The 16,654-nt window shown below is 43.3% G+C and overlaps 1 long non-coding RNA gene across 1 annotated transcript in view; it reads right to left on the reverse strand.

Moving 5' to 3' along the window:
- LOC137570771 (uncharacterized) overlaps nucleotides 1-16,654 on the reverse strand; it is a 133,974-nt gene that overhangs the window by 11,448 nt on the left and 105,872 nt on the right. The window contains exon 2 of the long non-coding RNA XR_011031175.1: nucleotides 5,636-5,756. This is a non-coding gene — a long non-coding RNA (uncharacterized lncRNA). The remainder of the gene's footprint in view (nucleotides 1-5,635; nucleotides 5,757-16,654) is intronic.

Consider the following 16,654-nt stretch of genomic DNA (forward strand, 5'->3'; position numbering starts at 1 on the left):
AACTGAACAGCTTTGCTTTAAATATAAAATAGCTCAGCTTTGCTTGATTGTTTGTGACCATCCGCCTTTCCAAAGGTTTTCATTATGGATCAAACCTTGGGGTGGCCAAGAATGACTCTTAAATTGGTAACTCTACATCCAGACCTTCCCATGGCTGTGTGGCATGGAGCATCGTCCTGCTGGAAATACCAATCCTCTGACTTGAGAAACATAGTCTTAGCAGAAGGAAGCAAATGTTTTTTGTAGGATAACCTTGATGCTCGATTCATGCGCACTTTGAAAATACACATTTGTCTGATTCAGGCCATGCTGAAGCACCCCTAGATCTGTAATGATGCAACCATTGTTGGTGTAAAGCAGTTTTGGATGTAACTTGCCATTGCAAATGGGTCCTGATGAGCTGTTCAGCAAATATGACAGTTGGTACGCTCTGACTTGCTCCTGTCCGATCCACTAACTCTTTTGGCATGTTATTTGATGTTCCACTTCCTGCATGCTATCATGTCACACATTGCTGGATGGTACTCCTGTTATGCCCAACATGTGTGGCAAATTCAGGCATCAGTAAATTTGGGTCCTGCAGCTCCAGCATACGGTCTTACCCAAAAGTAGGGGGTGACGTGATGTCCTGATATGCAAGAAAACTAAGAATTTGCATATGACTAGATGACTATTCTCTTCTACAGTTACTACATTTGGATTGTAGTATACAGTATTTGAGGTGCACTATTAGTCCTCTTAAGTTTTGCATAGCAGTAAACATAGGAAAACCCTGTAGACCCTTTGTAAACAATCATTAACTCTCTGCACTCAAAACACATGCTTACAGCTGTCTTGAATACTGAGAGCAATAAAAGCAACTTGAGAGTTGTCAGTGTGGAGGATCTTGGTTTCCCCCAAAATTCTGCAGTATCTTTTGTGGTGGGCAATTTACCCCTTCATGGTTTTACTACTTAAAATTGGTTCCTACTCTAACTTGCTCTTGAATAGAGATGTTGGCGTACCGTTCGCCAGCGAATCTCTATGGGCCGCTACTACTTCCAGGTCGCTATGACCCATAGTAGTACGGCTGCGCTGGGCCGGCAGTGCGTGTCTTTGATCGCGCGCCTGTTGCCGGGCACTCTCTGTGCATGAGCATGACGTCACTCATGATGTCACACACATGCGCAGAAAGTGCCTGGCAACAGGCGCGCGATCAAGGACGCGCACCGCCGGCCCAGCGCAGCCATACTACTACGGGTCATAGCGACCCGCAAGTAGTACAGGGTGAGGTGTTCTCCGGCGAATGGTTCGGGAACCGTTCGCCGACATCTCTACTCTTGAACAGGGGTGTCAAACTTAATCACAAAAGGGGCCAAAATCGACAACAGTCTAAGTCACTGGCCAAATTGTTTATTAATATTTAACATTTATTGAACAATCTCAAACTGATGTAACTTTAGTGACCGTGGTGGCCTGCTCATCCTCTTTTGCAGAGTAGTGCTGTGGAGAAGTTCAATGTTTACCTGCTGCTCCAGTGCTGTTTCAGATCTCCAGGGGAGGGTAGATGGACACACTAGGTATGGCTGTAGAATAAGTATTCAGTAGAGTTTCTGTGTGGTAGGGGGAGGGTAGGCCATCTCAAAGAGGTGGGTTTTGAGGGCTTGTTTGAATGTGTTAAAAGAGGGGGCTAGTCTGAAGGGCGGGTGAAGAGAGTTCCAAAGGGTGGGACTTTTGAGAAATCCTGTGTGCACATATTGGAGGGGCAAATGCACAGGGCAGTTAGGCGAAGGTCATTAGAGTACTGGAGAGGGCAGACTGGTGTATACCTGTAAACAAGTTCCCACTTCCCAGATGTAGATAGGGCAGGTTTTGTGCACAGATTTATAGGCAAGCCTTCCATGAGACGGCCGGGGTGAGACAGGTTCCTCAGGCGGCAGAAGTGGGGGGGGGGGACCGCCGGGCCGTGGGTGGGGGGCTGCTGAGCTGGAGGGGGTAGCAGCCAGGAAGGGTCTGCGCTTCCCCTCCAGCTATTTTCGCTACATTTAAATTAACCAGCAGCGAGCGAGGAAACAATTACCTACTTCCTTATTTGCGTTCCACCGCTCGTCGTGTCACTTCCTGCTGCCCTCTGAAGTAAGGAAGTAGGTAATAGCTGCTGGCTAATTTAAATGTAGCAAAATGAACTGGAGGGGGGCACGGACGGGGAGCCCCAGGCGAAGGAGGGGGTCGGAAACCCCTCCCCCTGCTGTGCCCGCTGCTCCCCCTTCTTAGCTGATACCCCCTCCAGGTTACCTATGGGCTGGTGGGCGGCATCCTCACAACTTTGCCTCAGGCAGCAAGAAGTCTAGAACCGGCCCTGGTGAGCATTTGAGGTGCCCCATAGTGCATCACTGCGGAATATTCAGCACCTTACACACTCCTATGAGTACTGGCTCACCATGAGCCTACTGGGCAATTAGTAACTGGGTGTTTTAAATCCTATCCCAAAGAGCCATAATTATCAATGCCATGCACTGATAAGGATCAACCAATCCGAAACATGTATGCATGCTGGATTAGTGTGGATTTGTAATATTAACAAGCTGAAACATCATTGCATTCCAGCAGTTTTGAAGGTGTTTTTAGCTATCAGGGGCAACAAAGGGATGATTGGCATATTCAGCAGTGATGTACTGGGGGGACACCTCAAATGCTCACTCCAACCTGAATAATCACAAATGACTCCTGTTTTAAAAAGGCAAAATTCTGTTTGGTAGGTTGCAGATCATCTAAACACTGAGGTGGTCAAGGAAATCTATTTTCTGCAGTACTTAGTATGGCTTAAAAATTGGTGGGGCTAATTTATAGTTTTTGTTTTTGCTTTAGAAACCAATTTTGGGGGAGTGTAGGAACCAGATGTCCGCACATACTCGTTGTCATGTTCTTACAGTTCTGGCCCTCTGCCTCCTAGTTTGAGAACTCTACAGGGCAATACATGATTGAAGGTAACATAATGCTAGAAAAGATGAGGATGCATTATTATAATGATACCCATTATTATTATACTTTTATATAGTGACTAGTTGACCTAAGCCCGTTTAAAAACGGGCTCTAGGTCTTTTCATGCCACCACTGCCGCCAGTCAGTCAGTGCACATGCGCGGTTCCCTGGCCCACATCCTCCTGTTCCAATGGCTGTCCGTCCTGCACATGCGCAGTAGCGCAACACACAGACACAGGGACAGGATGACGCAGGGACACCTGCGGTTTTATTATATTGGATGACATTTTTAGCAGAGCCTTGTAGACAGCATAGAAAAATCATTTTACTGTCCCTTAGCGAGACCCATAATCTTATAGTTATTCTATACTATGTAAACAATTTAATAAACATGTAATGCTATGTCATTATAGCATAGCTGCCTCTAACCGTTAAACGTAGCTGTTAATAAAACTGGTATTAATATCTTAGTGCAACCAAAGATAGAATTGCTGTGGACATAACAAAAGAGGATTATTTAGCTAATGAGAACTCGGAGAAATGTCAGGATAGTGTTCCTCTATCTGCTCAGTCATGTGGTTGTGGCATGCTTTGGGAAGACAGTTTCCAGAACCTGACTGCCCCTCTTAAGCCCCTAGGCACGTGAATCTGTGTAGAATACCCACAGTATGGACAAGATGGATGACTGCCAAATTTTGTTACATAATTCAGTTTTGAATGGCAGCAGAGGGAAGAATAAATTGCTCTCCTTAACTTTACTGAGGAAGGAAAAGAGTTATGTAATGAAAGTAATGAACTGTTCCCAACAGACTTTAAAGACTCCCATATAAACATAAACAGTCAGTTCAGCTAAATACGTAAAATAAATCCCAGAGGGAAATTTACCTCTTTAATCGTTTAAAATGCAAATGAGGGAATGTTTTCCAGGGTCTAACAACATTCATGAGACTAAATGAGTGCCTATTTTACAATGCCCGGTTTTCTCATAACATTCCACTGAATTATTGTGGAATTTGCTAAGTGTCTGGAAAAGTTCCACATGCATATTTTTCAATAGGCATATTCATGGGTCAGTTTTTTCATCTCAGTCCATGTTGGAGCTTAAAGAGGAACTCTAAGGATATATAGCACTATGTAACCCTGGAGTCTTCTCCCCCGTGGAACTCTGGGAGATAATGTGATGTTCAGAGTCAATGATTCACCTTGCCAGCAGTAAAGATGCCGGGGTCTCTGATTAATGCAAGAATGTAAATTAAGATCAGGTAATATTTTATCAGTGGCATAGGAGGGTGGATGCACAGGGAGTGACTGCCCCTGAACCTGAGGGGTCTGGCTGGGACCCTCTAACTGCTATATTAGCTCTCCATTTGGTGCTATGCTGGTAATGATCACTGCTACATGTGTACCTATTATACAGCCACTGGGAGATTTGGGCACAGGGTAAAGCAGATAAATGTCTCACCCTGCTCCTGCACAAGTCCTGGCATCGTATCGTTAATTACTATTCCCCCTCCAGGCCGCCATGGATAGTGGTGGAAAAATGTAATTCGGCTTCCAGCTATTGCTACAGTGCTTTTGTAGTAATTTGTGCGGGCTGGTGTTGTACTTTGTTCTCTGGTTGAACTAGATGGACATGTGTCTTTTTTCAACCCAAATAACTATGTAACTATCTTCTGACAATGCCCAAATAACTCACTGAGCGCCGCTATAGCCGTAATTCCTATTACAGCCTATGGTGATGCTGGCTGCGCCCAAATCTCCTACGCTGTTTTTACAGTACTCCCACTGCTACATGTGCTTTGAATAGTGGTAAACCACTAACAACCTGTTCTCCTTTCCTTTTTGCACCTCTCTGACACTGCAGAGGTCCTTGGCAGGTTTTGGTGCTCCATATGAATTGTTATGTATAGGGTGCTGGAGGGAACCAATGTAAAACTCGCAGTGGGGCCCAAAGCTCCCTAGCTATGCCACTGGATTTTACAATAGGCAAACATTGACCAAATCATTTTCAAATGAATATTGTAAAAACAAGCTATTTTAATGCGTTATATACAGTAATGTTCCTCTTTAAGGCCTGTACATACATTCAGTTTAGGTCACCTGAAGTGATCACTTGTACTTTGGTGTCTGTCAATAACCTATTAGCAATCAGACATGCTGCAAATCAATGCCTGGTAACTATTGTTATTTACTACTTATCCCCCTCCCTTCTCAATAGTGCAGAACTCGCTACTCATCCCAGACTTGTACAGCCTGCTTGGGTGGAGATTGTTCCATAATGGCTGCTTGATACAATCTTTACAGGAGGTCATTTCATTTGGCAAAAGATTACATTTTACTAGGCTTTATTTCTGTTTGTAATATATAGAAGTGATATGGAACCGAATGAAGAAATGACAACGCAAAAACTCTTGACGTAAGGTCACATGCTACAAATTCAATTAGAAATACACTTACATTACAAATACAATTATATACAACAATGAGGCATTGATATACTTCATTATACATGGACTGTAAATATGTAACATTTAACAATTGGGAACAACAGCAATTCAGTCTCAAAGTGGTAGGCCACATAATGTGAAGAGAGTAGGAGGCGCCCGGTAACAAGGAAGTATATATTCACTCTAAAGTAAATACAGCATTCAATATTTAAATGGTGTGGTCATACCTTCTAGGTGTCCCCTTTCGGTAAGTATACAAACTGGGGTTTTCTTTTATATAACGATTTTATTTTGCACAAGACAACGCGTTTCACCGTAAAAACCGCTTCCTCAGGTCAATAGCAGTGCCTTAAAAGTCATAAAAAACAGCGCTCAGAAACAAGCAGTTCGAAAGTTAATTGTTAAAACATGACATTTTATCATATATCAATTATAATAAAATATAATAAATTCATTAAGCATTGCCTAATTGGTTGAACAGTCAGTACAGGGCCATATGAAATATAACAATATAATACATGATAATAAAAATAAATAAATAAATATTATTAATAAGGTGCATAGTGAATTGCATATAAAAATCAGGTAGACTGGTGACTACTTATACCTCTACCAGAGTGAGGGCAAACCGTCTGGTGATGGCCCACTGGATACTATATATATATATAAAAAGCATATGTATACACATTAAAAATCCATATACATACCTACCATATTGCTCTAAGGAAAAATTGCTTTTATAGAAAACATATTTTTTTGTCCCTTATACTTGCAGGAGGTTATTATATGCACTTAACTTCTAGTTAACTCTATAAGTATAAAAAATAATATATGTACACATATATATAAAAAAAGGGGAAACTGCAAGAAATGCCCATAGGCCACACTGAATTTATTATCTATAGCCTCTAGGAAACCTTGTTTGCTAAAAAAGCTCCAGGGAAGGGGTTGGACAAAGTCTCGGTTGTATGGCAATGGTATTCTAACCTCCTTCCCTTCCTCACTCTTAATCCTCTCTCCTGTGTGGGGGAGTACACTGGCGTTATTTGTATCCATTCCTAAATAAGGGAGAGGAGTGCTTACCTTTATCGGATAGTTACTGGGTGTCCGGGCGCCGTTTCCGAGCCGCGGCTGCCGGAGGTTTAAATATAATCTACGCTGGGCTGTTAGAGCAGGCGAAATCTCGAGTGATTCGCCGCTCGACGTCATCTCCCTGTATGATAGGCTGGCATAGGGGAGCTTGGGAAGGGATAGGCGTGTCTACTTTAGAGTGAATATATACTTCCTTGTTACCGGGCGCCTCCTACTTCCTTCATATTTCTACCCAACCCCTTATCTCAGGGGAAGATCACTATCGGAGTGTTCCGATAAATCTAACTTTTTGGAGCTGCGACCAAGAACAAAGACCGAGTGGGGACGGTGCTTCCCCACTGGCGCGAACGAGTGGCTGCCTCATACAGCAACCTACCTTTGTGAGTATAAAATTTGTATTTACTCAATCTGTCCATACCCACTAACGTACTACACCATATTGGGCTCCCGGACGCCTCTTGTTTTTTCACCCAATACCTCTACAGGCCACATAATGATGGGGTCAGCAGCAGCGCATACTAGAGATCACATTACACAGAAGTCAGCAACTTTCTGCAAAGTCAATAGCCACAGTCCCCCATACTTTGCTAGGACTTCAGATAAGCTCAAGGACAGAAGGTAGAAAGGTTCATGGAATGGGTTTCCAAAGCCAAGCAGCTGCATTCAAGCTTTATATCACCAAGTGCAGTGCAAATTTATATACCGCCGACATCTTCCGCAGCGCTGTACATAGTATATTGTCTTTTCACTAACTGTCCCTCAGAGGAGCTCACAATCTAGTCCCTACCATAGTTATATATCCCATGTGTATGTATCGTGTAGTGTATGTATTGTAGTCCAGGGCCAATTTTTTAGGGGGAAGCCAATTAACTTATCTGTATGTTTTTGGGATGTGGGAGGAACCCGGAGTGCCCAGAGGAAACCCACGCAAACACGGGGAGAACATACAAACTCCTTGCAGATGTTGACCTGGCTGGAATTCGAACCGGGGACACAGCGCTGCAAGGCGAAAGCGCTAACCACTACACCACCGTGCTGCAGTTATAGTTATGCAGTGGTCTAAATTACACAGCACTGGGCTCTATAGCAGTAGAGACATGTTCTCTGAAATGACCAACTACCCATCTCAGTCTGGAAATTTGATGTCTGGGTTTGGTGGATGCTGGGGAAACAGCTGTTGCCCGACTGTACTGTGTTGTCAGGTGGAGAGGAAATTGTGGTGTGAGGTTGTTTTTTCAGGGATTGAGCTTGGCCCCTAAATTCCAAGACATGGAATGATTTCATGCCCCCAACTACTTCTTGAGAGTTGTACTTTTTGACAGTTTGAGGGTGCCCCCTTCTTGTTTCATCATGACTGCACACTAGTACACAAAGAAAGGTCTATACAGACATGGCTGAGTAGTTTGGTGTGGAAGAACTTGACTGACCTGCACAGAGCCCTGACCTCAACTGCATAAAACAGATAATTTAGAGCAGAGACTGCAAGGACGGACTTCTCATCCAACATCAGTGCCTGAACACACAAGTTCACTTCTGGAAGAATGGTCAACATTCCCATAAACACACTCCAAAACCTTGTGGAAAGCCTGCCCAGAACATCTGAAGCTGTTATAGCTGCTAAGGTTAGGTCAACATCATATTAGAGCCTATGGATTATGATTAGGATGTCGTTAGAGTTCATGTGTATGTAAAGGCAGGCATCCAAATTCTTTTGGCAATATATTGTACATCTGGTCATTCAAATCTGTTGAGTTTACATTCATTTGCCCAGATTTTGGACATTGTGTTTCATTCTAACAGCTACTTATTTGCTAATGTGCTTATTTCTTTTACTATGGATGAAAAAAACAACTTTATTGATCTGCTTTTTTTTTAAACTTCTTGTTAATAAATCTTCTTTACTCATTGCTGTGTCTTATTGTTTCATTTAGTTCTTGAGAAAGTACAGTATATACATGTTTGTACAGATTTGGACTGAAAATAATTAAACAAACAAGTATGGATGTGCCTTTGTAAGTTTGCAAGAAATCATGTAGCACTTAGTTAATATAAGTATGAAAAACATACAAATCTTCTGAAACTTATAGCTTCCATGCACTGTGAAGTCAAGGCAATCTGTGTTTCCTTAACTTGCTCCTTACGGACACACATCTTAGTGAACTATCACCAGGGACAGATCTCCTTATTGACATGCATTCTGGTGACAGAATACACATCCCCCATGCAGGCGGAATATTTTACCTATTATATCCTCAATGTATACTAGCTTTCCAGTCTCCTCTTCTATGTCCCAAGTACTGTAGGACCTTTTGTAATGTGAGTGGTTGAGAGTGAAGGAGGTTTGGTGGAGGGAGCTCGGAGATTGGCAGAGAACGAGGATTTACTAGGAGTGTTTATAGTCAGTGGGTAAAAGATGGATGACTGAGGGTGCTGTTTGGGAGGGAGAGCAAAGCGAGATACAGTGTCTGCAGAATCTGCAACTCCATTAAAGGAAACCTGAGAGAAACAGAGTCAACACTATTGCTGACTCCAGTTGCCTAGTACTTGAAGTAGATGTGTGACTCAAAAGTTACAAAATTGTACCCAAGCAACTGGAATATTTATAAAGAAATATAATGGTCCATATGCCATTCACTTTTTCTCCTAAATTTTCACTTAGGTGATATTTTAATACCTAATCATTAAAATGAATTTTAAGCCATCAGGAAGCAAGAAAATGTTCAGAATAATTTTGACAGTCTACTTTTTGGTATTTTTCCATTTGCAGAGCGCTGAAAAGTTATTTTAAACAGAAGAGGAAAAAATATCTCCTAGGAGAAAACTTAGAAGAAAGTGTGAATTGAAAGGAGTGATTTCTAATTGCTAGTGATTTGAAAAAGCTCTTGCTAATGCAATGCTATGGGGGATTTTTATTAAATCACATTGTTCAAGTGGTATCACACCCATAGCATTACATTAGCAAAAGCTTTTCAAATCACAGAGGGCTCAGAAAAATGCTCCTAGTGCGTTTCTGGCCTAACTGTAGATGCAATATACAGTCAGGTCAATAAATATTGGGACATCGACACAATTCTAGCATTTTTGGCTCTGTACACAACCACAATGGATTTGCAATGAAATGAACACAATGTGCTTTAACTGCAGACTGTCAGCTTTAATTTGAGGGTATTTACACCCAAATCAGGTGAACAGTGTAGGAATTACAACAGTTTCCCTATGTGCCTCCCACTTGTTAAGGGACCAAAAGTAATGGGACAGAATAATCATCATAAATCAAACTTTCACTTTTGGTTGCATATCCTTTGCAGTCAATTACAGCCTGAAGCCTGGAACGCAGAGACATCACCAGATGCTGGGTTTTATACCTGGTGATGCTCTACCAGGCTTCTACTGCAACTGTCTTCAGCTCATGCTTGTTTTTGGGGCATTTCCCTTCAGCTTTGTCTTCAGCAAGTGAAATGCATGCTCAGTCAGATTCAGGTCAGCTGATTGACTTGGCCATTGCGTAACATTCCACTTCTTTCCCTTCAAAAACTCTTTGGCTGCTTTTGCAGTATGCTTTGGGTCATTGTCCATCTGCACTGTGCCGTCCAATGAGTTCTGAAACATTTGTCTGAATATGAGCAGATAATATTGCCCGAAACACTTCTGAATTCATCCTGCTGTACATTTTTTATGTACATGGTAAGATGATGTGGGCAGTATGGTGGCATAGTGATTAGCAATCTCGCCTTGCAGCACTGGGTCCCCTGCTTGAATCCCAGCCAGGGCATTATCTGCACTGAGTTTGTATGTTCTCCCCGTGTCTGTGTGGGTTTCCTCCTGGCACTCCAGTTTCCTCCCACATTCCAAAAACATGCATATAAGTTAATTGGCTTCCCCCTAAACTGTCCCTAAACTATGATGCATACACTACGCGATATAGACCTATAGACCATGGTATGGATTAGATTGTGAGCCCCTCTGAAGGTTAGTAAAGTGACAAGACAATATACAATATAATTGCACAAAAACACATTACACATTAAAGAAACTAAGAGAAAAATTGGAAACATGAAAACACATGCACAAAATATCACATGCATTTTCAAATAGGACTAGTGTGAACCCTGCCTAAATCATATCTTAGCGTTTTTAAACCTAGGAGTGAAGGCATCTTGGGTCTAGCCAGATATGCCTGCATCCACTTTAGCACAATGGGCTTGATTCACAAACCAATTAGCGGACGCTATGCATGCTACGCTCGCTCCTTGCAGCGTAGCGTGCCTTACTTAGTTACACGCGTTGCTTCCATAGCAACGCACGCTTCTTTAAATACCGGCCGGTGTTGTAAAGTATCACGACCATGATACTTCACTAGCACGGCTGCTACTATGTTAATTAACATAGTTACTATGTAATTAGCATAGTACCTATGTTAATTAACATAGTAGCGGCAGCGCTAGTGAAGTATCATGGTCGCAATACTTTACAGCAGCGGTCAGTATTTAAAGGAGCGCGCATGGAAGCAACTCGCGTAACTAGGTTAGGCACGCTATGCTGCAAGGAGCTTGCATAGCATCCGCTAATTGTTTAAGCAGCGCTCGTTTGTGAATCAAGCCCATTGTCAGTTGTTAAATACTAGTGGGGCCTCACAAAGACACCATAGTCTGCAATTTCAAAAGATTCTTTGCATTCTCCCCACACAGGTAAATTGCATCCTTTACATTATGAATTATCCTATGCAAGCAATAAAAAGTAGTCACCAGCTACATTACATAACATCAGCAAAACACAGAGCTTGAACATCTTTACATCAACACTCTGACAGCTGACTAAGGGTGTGTGTCGTCCACTGAGAGCCTTCAATTAGGTCACAAAATGCATCAGAGGATAACTGCAGAATCAGCAATGTTGTCCTTTTATTTCTGTTTTGAAACAGAGTTCCTCTCAAGCCAGTGAAGTGAAAGATAATGAGAAACTTCAAGGTCTGACATGAAATTGTGCTGCTTTCTGGAACTCATGGCACACTGTACAGAATAGTAGTCTGTAGAATAAAAGACCCCATTCACACTCGACCCCGCAAACCGATTTTGCATTGCGGTGCCCCACGATTTTTCATTTATTGCAGTTTGCGGTTCTTATTCCAGTGAATGAGGATCGAAACACAATCTCCAAGGAAATTGCTACATGCAGCACATTTGCAATTGTCAGAAATCGCAAACACGTTGCAATTGCTACAGTGTGAGTAATAATATAGGATTATTTGTGCAGCGGTGCTTTGCTGATGATCGCTGGCGATCAGAAAAGCACGAATCGTGGGCAAAAAGCACCCAAGTGTGAATGAGGCCTTTGAAGGATCATTATAGCTAAAGGTATATTCAAAGACATAGGAAATAGTATAAATGATGGAAAACAAATGCATTAGGCAGGGGACACACTTGTCTGTTTTCATGTGCATTTTCTGCACAGAGAAATTGAGAACTCATGTTAATGAATGGACTAGTTCACACTTAATGTGTTTTTCACGCGCAGAAAAAAAACTGATATTCTGCATCATATTTCTGCCCATTTTGTCATTTTTTTCTATCAATTACATTAGCTGCTGTGAAAAAACACATGCGTTTTTATGCATACAAACACACATGGTGAGCAGAAAACGCATACAGAAAAACATGCACAGAAAACTGAAAGACTAGTGTGTCCCCTGCCTTAGTAATTCTACTTACATAGATACATAGTTATTTCGGTTGAAGAAAGGCAAACGTCCATCGAGTTCAACCAGAGAACGAAGTACAACACCAGCCTGCAAGGCATGGTCCAATTAGCCCCAGAAGGGAAAAAAATCCTTCCCGACTTCAGATTGCAATCAGATAAAATCCCTGGATCAACATCATTGAGCATTACCTAGTAATTGTAGCCATGGATGTCTTTCAACGCAAGGAAAGCATCTAAGCCCCCTTTAAATGTAGGTATAGAATTTGCCATAACTACTTCCTGTGGCAATGCATTCCACATCCTAATCACTCTTACTGTAAAGAACCCTTTCCTAAATAAATGGCTAAAACAATTTTCCTCCATGAGCAGATCATGTCCTCTAGTCCCTTGAGAAGGCCTAGGGAAAAAAAGCTCATCCGCCAAGCTTTTATATTGCCCTCGGATGTATTTATACATGTTAATTAGATCTCCTCTAAGGCGTCTTTTCTCTAGACTAAATAAACCCAGTTTATCTAACCTTTCTTGATAAGTGAGACCTTCCATCCCACATATCAATTTTGTTGCTCGTCTCTGCACCTGCTCTAAAACGGCAATATCTTTTTTGTAATGTGGTGCCCAGAACTGAATTCCATATTCCAGATGTGGCCTTACTAGAGAGTTAAACAGGGGCAAATTACTTATATAATCCTCTTCATTGTAAACCACTTTATACAAAACAATGGCAATAAAGTGATGAAAATCTGTGAAAATGCATTGATATCAGGGTAGAATGCTGCTTCTTTCACTGACCTGCACTGAGAAATGAAAGCAAGAACATCTCATTTGTAAATAACTGCAGCTGTTGTCAAGTAATAACAGTAATAAATAGATTAAATTTGAAGAGCGATGGTGATGTGGGTGTCGTGGGGCCTCACAGTGGCTTTGCTAGGCTACTTGATATCGCACAAATACGATATACCCTCAATCTCTTTCCCCATACTGTGCGGAGCATCCCTGGAAGTACATTAATCCACACTATCCCTACGCACAGCCATTATATTTCAGGTCCTAGTACTGACATGCAGGGCTGCCATCAGAACTTTCTGGGCCCCATACTTGGCAAATCTAAAGAGCCCCCCTCACGCCAAATAACAATCTGATAGGTAGATTATAGCTGCAGGTGATAGGCAGATTGGGTGGGGGTGGAGCCACGGTATGTGGGGTAGAGTCAAAGTAGCTTGCCTGTCACCCATAACCCCCCCCCCCCCCCCGCATTGATGCGTGTTCACCAATCACACACCAGGGAAGAGGAAGATGACCACACAACTCCTGTTATGCCACGGTAGAATAATTGCCAGCAGAGGCTCGAGTGGCACTTCCACTGTTTGGGCCCCAGACCCTTCCTGGGCCCCATACCACTGTCCCTCTTGTACCCCCCTGATGGCTGCCCTGCTGACATGTCTACTTAGCTCTCTGGCTTCGGTGTAATGGTCATGTGATGCCTGGGGCAGGAACATTTGAGAAAATGGAAGAAGCAAGAGACCTGAGACTTATAAGATGGCCAATAGAGGTAGAAGCTACAATCAGCAATGGCCAGGGAAGTAAATATCATTATTGCAGCACTCTCCAATGTTTCTGTAAGGAGAGCACAGTAATACAGAGGCTTCATTAGACAGCCACCAACTGAGGACCAAAGTGGGTCGGAAAATTGACACTATAACAGGAGGAATAGTAAGGGTGAGCATTGTATGGAGGAACACTAACCAAGGGCACTATAACAGAGAGCACTATATTGCAGAAATCAAATAATAAAAATCATGTTTGTCTCCTCCTTTTAATCTTCCTATAAATAGGAAATGGATCTAGCCTTTCCATACATGCAAGTGAGTTCCATATGCATATCTTTTGTCTGTGTGATGTGTACAGTTGAATCAGATTCTGTGTTACATGGGGCTGGAAAAAGGGAGAGGCCCGAAATGTCTTCCACATGACCCTGGGGTGAACTCAAGATCTGGAATATCCTTACTGGAGCCTTGATGATGCAAGAAAGGTATTACAAGTTTTTTTTATATAACAGAGGTTCCCACACTTTTACAGCTTGCGATCTACTTAGCAGATTTTGAATTGAAAATGATCTACCAGGTAGAATCTACCTACAGCTGCAAGCTACACCACTGCATTACCACAAGTCACAACTGCAGCACATGCACAGAAGCAGTCCATTACCACAGTGGCGTAGCAATAGCTATAGGAGCCATAGCAGCTGCTATGGAGCCCTGGAGCAGAGGGTGATACTTGCTGTGTTCACTATCACTATTAACTTTCTTGTATTCTTCCACCCTCAGTGCCAATGGACTATATGCAGTGTACATTACCCCATAATGTAAATTGCCAGTTAACTCATATCCATAGGGTAGGGGCAGGTGGCATAGCTAAAGAATGCCTACATCTGAGGGCCCCATAAAAGTTTTGCTATGGGGCCCCATAATCTCTAGCTACACCACTGCATTACCACAAGTCACAACTGCAGCACATGCACAGCAGCAGTCCATTACCACAAGCCACAACTGCAGCACATGCACAGCAGCAGTCCATTACCACAAGCCACAACTGCAGCACATGCACAGCAGCAGTCCATTACCACAAGCCACAACTGCAGCACATGCACAGCAGCAGTCCATTACCACAAGCCACAACTGCAGCACATGCACAGTAAAGGTCCATTACCACAAGCCACAACTACAGCACATGCACAGTAACGGTCCATTACCACAAGCCACAACTACAGCACATGCACAGTAACAGTCCATTACCACAAGCCACAACTACAGCACATGCACAGCAGCAGTCCATTACCACAAGCCACAATTACAGCACATGCACAGCAGCAGTCCATTACCACAAGCCACAACTGCAGCACATGCACAGCAGCAGTCCATTACCACAAGCCACAACTGCAGCACATGCACAGTAAAGGTCCATTACCACAAGCCACAACTACAGCACATGCACAGCAGCAGTCCATTACCACAAGCCACAATTACAGCACATGCACAGCAGCAGTCCATTACCACAAGCCACAATTACAGCACATGCACAGCAGCAGTCCATTACCACAAGCCACAACTGCAGCACATGCACAGCAGCAGTCCATTACCACAAGCCACAACTGCAGCACATGCACAGTAAAGGTCCATTACCACAAGCCACAACTACAGCACATGCACAGAAGCAGTCCATTACCACAAGCCACAATTACAGCACATGCACAGCAGCAGTCCATTACCACAAGCCACAATTACAGCACATGCACAGCAGCAGTCCATTACCACAAGCCACAACTGCAGCACATGCACAGTAACGGTCTATTACCACAAGCCACAACTGCAGCACCTGCACAGTAAAGGTCCATTACCACAAGCCACAACTACAGCACATGCACAGTAACGGTCCATTACCGCAAGCCACAACTGCAGCACATGCACAGCAGCAGTCCATTACCACAAGCCACAACTGCAGCACATGCACAGTAAAGGTCCATTACCACAAGCTACAACTGCAGCACATGCACAGTAAAGGTCCATTACCACAAGCCACAACTGCAGCACCTGCACAGTAAAGGTCCATTACCACAAGCCACAACTACAGCACATGCACAGCAGCAGTCCATTACCACAAGCCACAATTACAGCACATGCACAGTAACGGTCCATTACCGCAAGCCACAACTGCAGCACATGCACAGCAGCAGTCCATTACCACAAGCCACAACTGCAGCACATGCACAGCCAGTTGTGGCTTGTCCATTACCACAAGCCACAACTACAGCACATGCACAGCAGCAGTCCATTACCACAAGCCACAACTACAGCACATGCACAGTAACGGTCCATTACCACAAGTCACAACTACAGCACATGCACAGTAACGGTCCATTACCACAAGCCACAACTGCAGCACTAGAGATGTAGCGAATGGTTTGCCAGCGAACGGTTCCAGGCGAACTTTGGGGGTTCGCGTTCGCCTGGACCAAGCGAACTTTTGCGGAAGTTCGATTCGCCCCATAATGCACTATGAGGGTCAACTTTGACCCTCTGCATCACAGTCAGCAGGCACATTGTAGCCATTCAGGCTACACTAAGTCCTGGAGCCCCCCCCCCCTTATTTAGGGCAGGTTTGCCGGCCATTACACTCACTCGTGTGCCTGCTAGAGACAGACTAGGGACAGCTGTTGCAGACTTGTTCTCCTAGGGAAAGATTAGTTAGGCTCTTGGTCTTGGCTTGCTCCTGGCTGATTGTTATTGCTAAAATAGCACCCCTCAACAGCTCTTTTGAGAGATAATGTTTTCCAGATGTGGTTTTTTTTTTGTGTGTGTGTTGCTCACTGACATTATACAGCCCTATCTGTTGCAGCTGGACCTTGGTAATTGTTATTACTGGTACAGCCAGGCCCTGCCTAACTATCTATACTGGGACAC

Source organism: Hyperolius riggenbachi, chromosome 4 (assembly GCF_040937935.1).
Source record: "Hyperolius riggenbachi isolate aHypRig1 chromosome 4, aHypRig1.pri, whole genome shotgun sequence".
In the NCBI taxonomy this organism is placed as follows: domain Eukaryota; kingdom Metazoa; phylum Chordata; class Amphibia; order Anura; family Hyperoliidae; genus Hyperolius; species Hyperolius riggenbachi.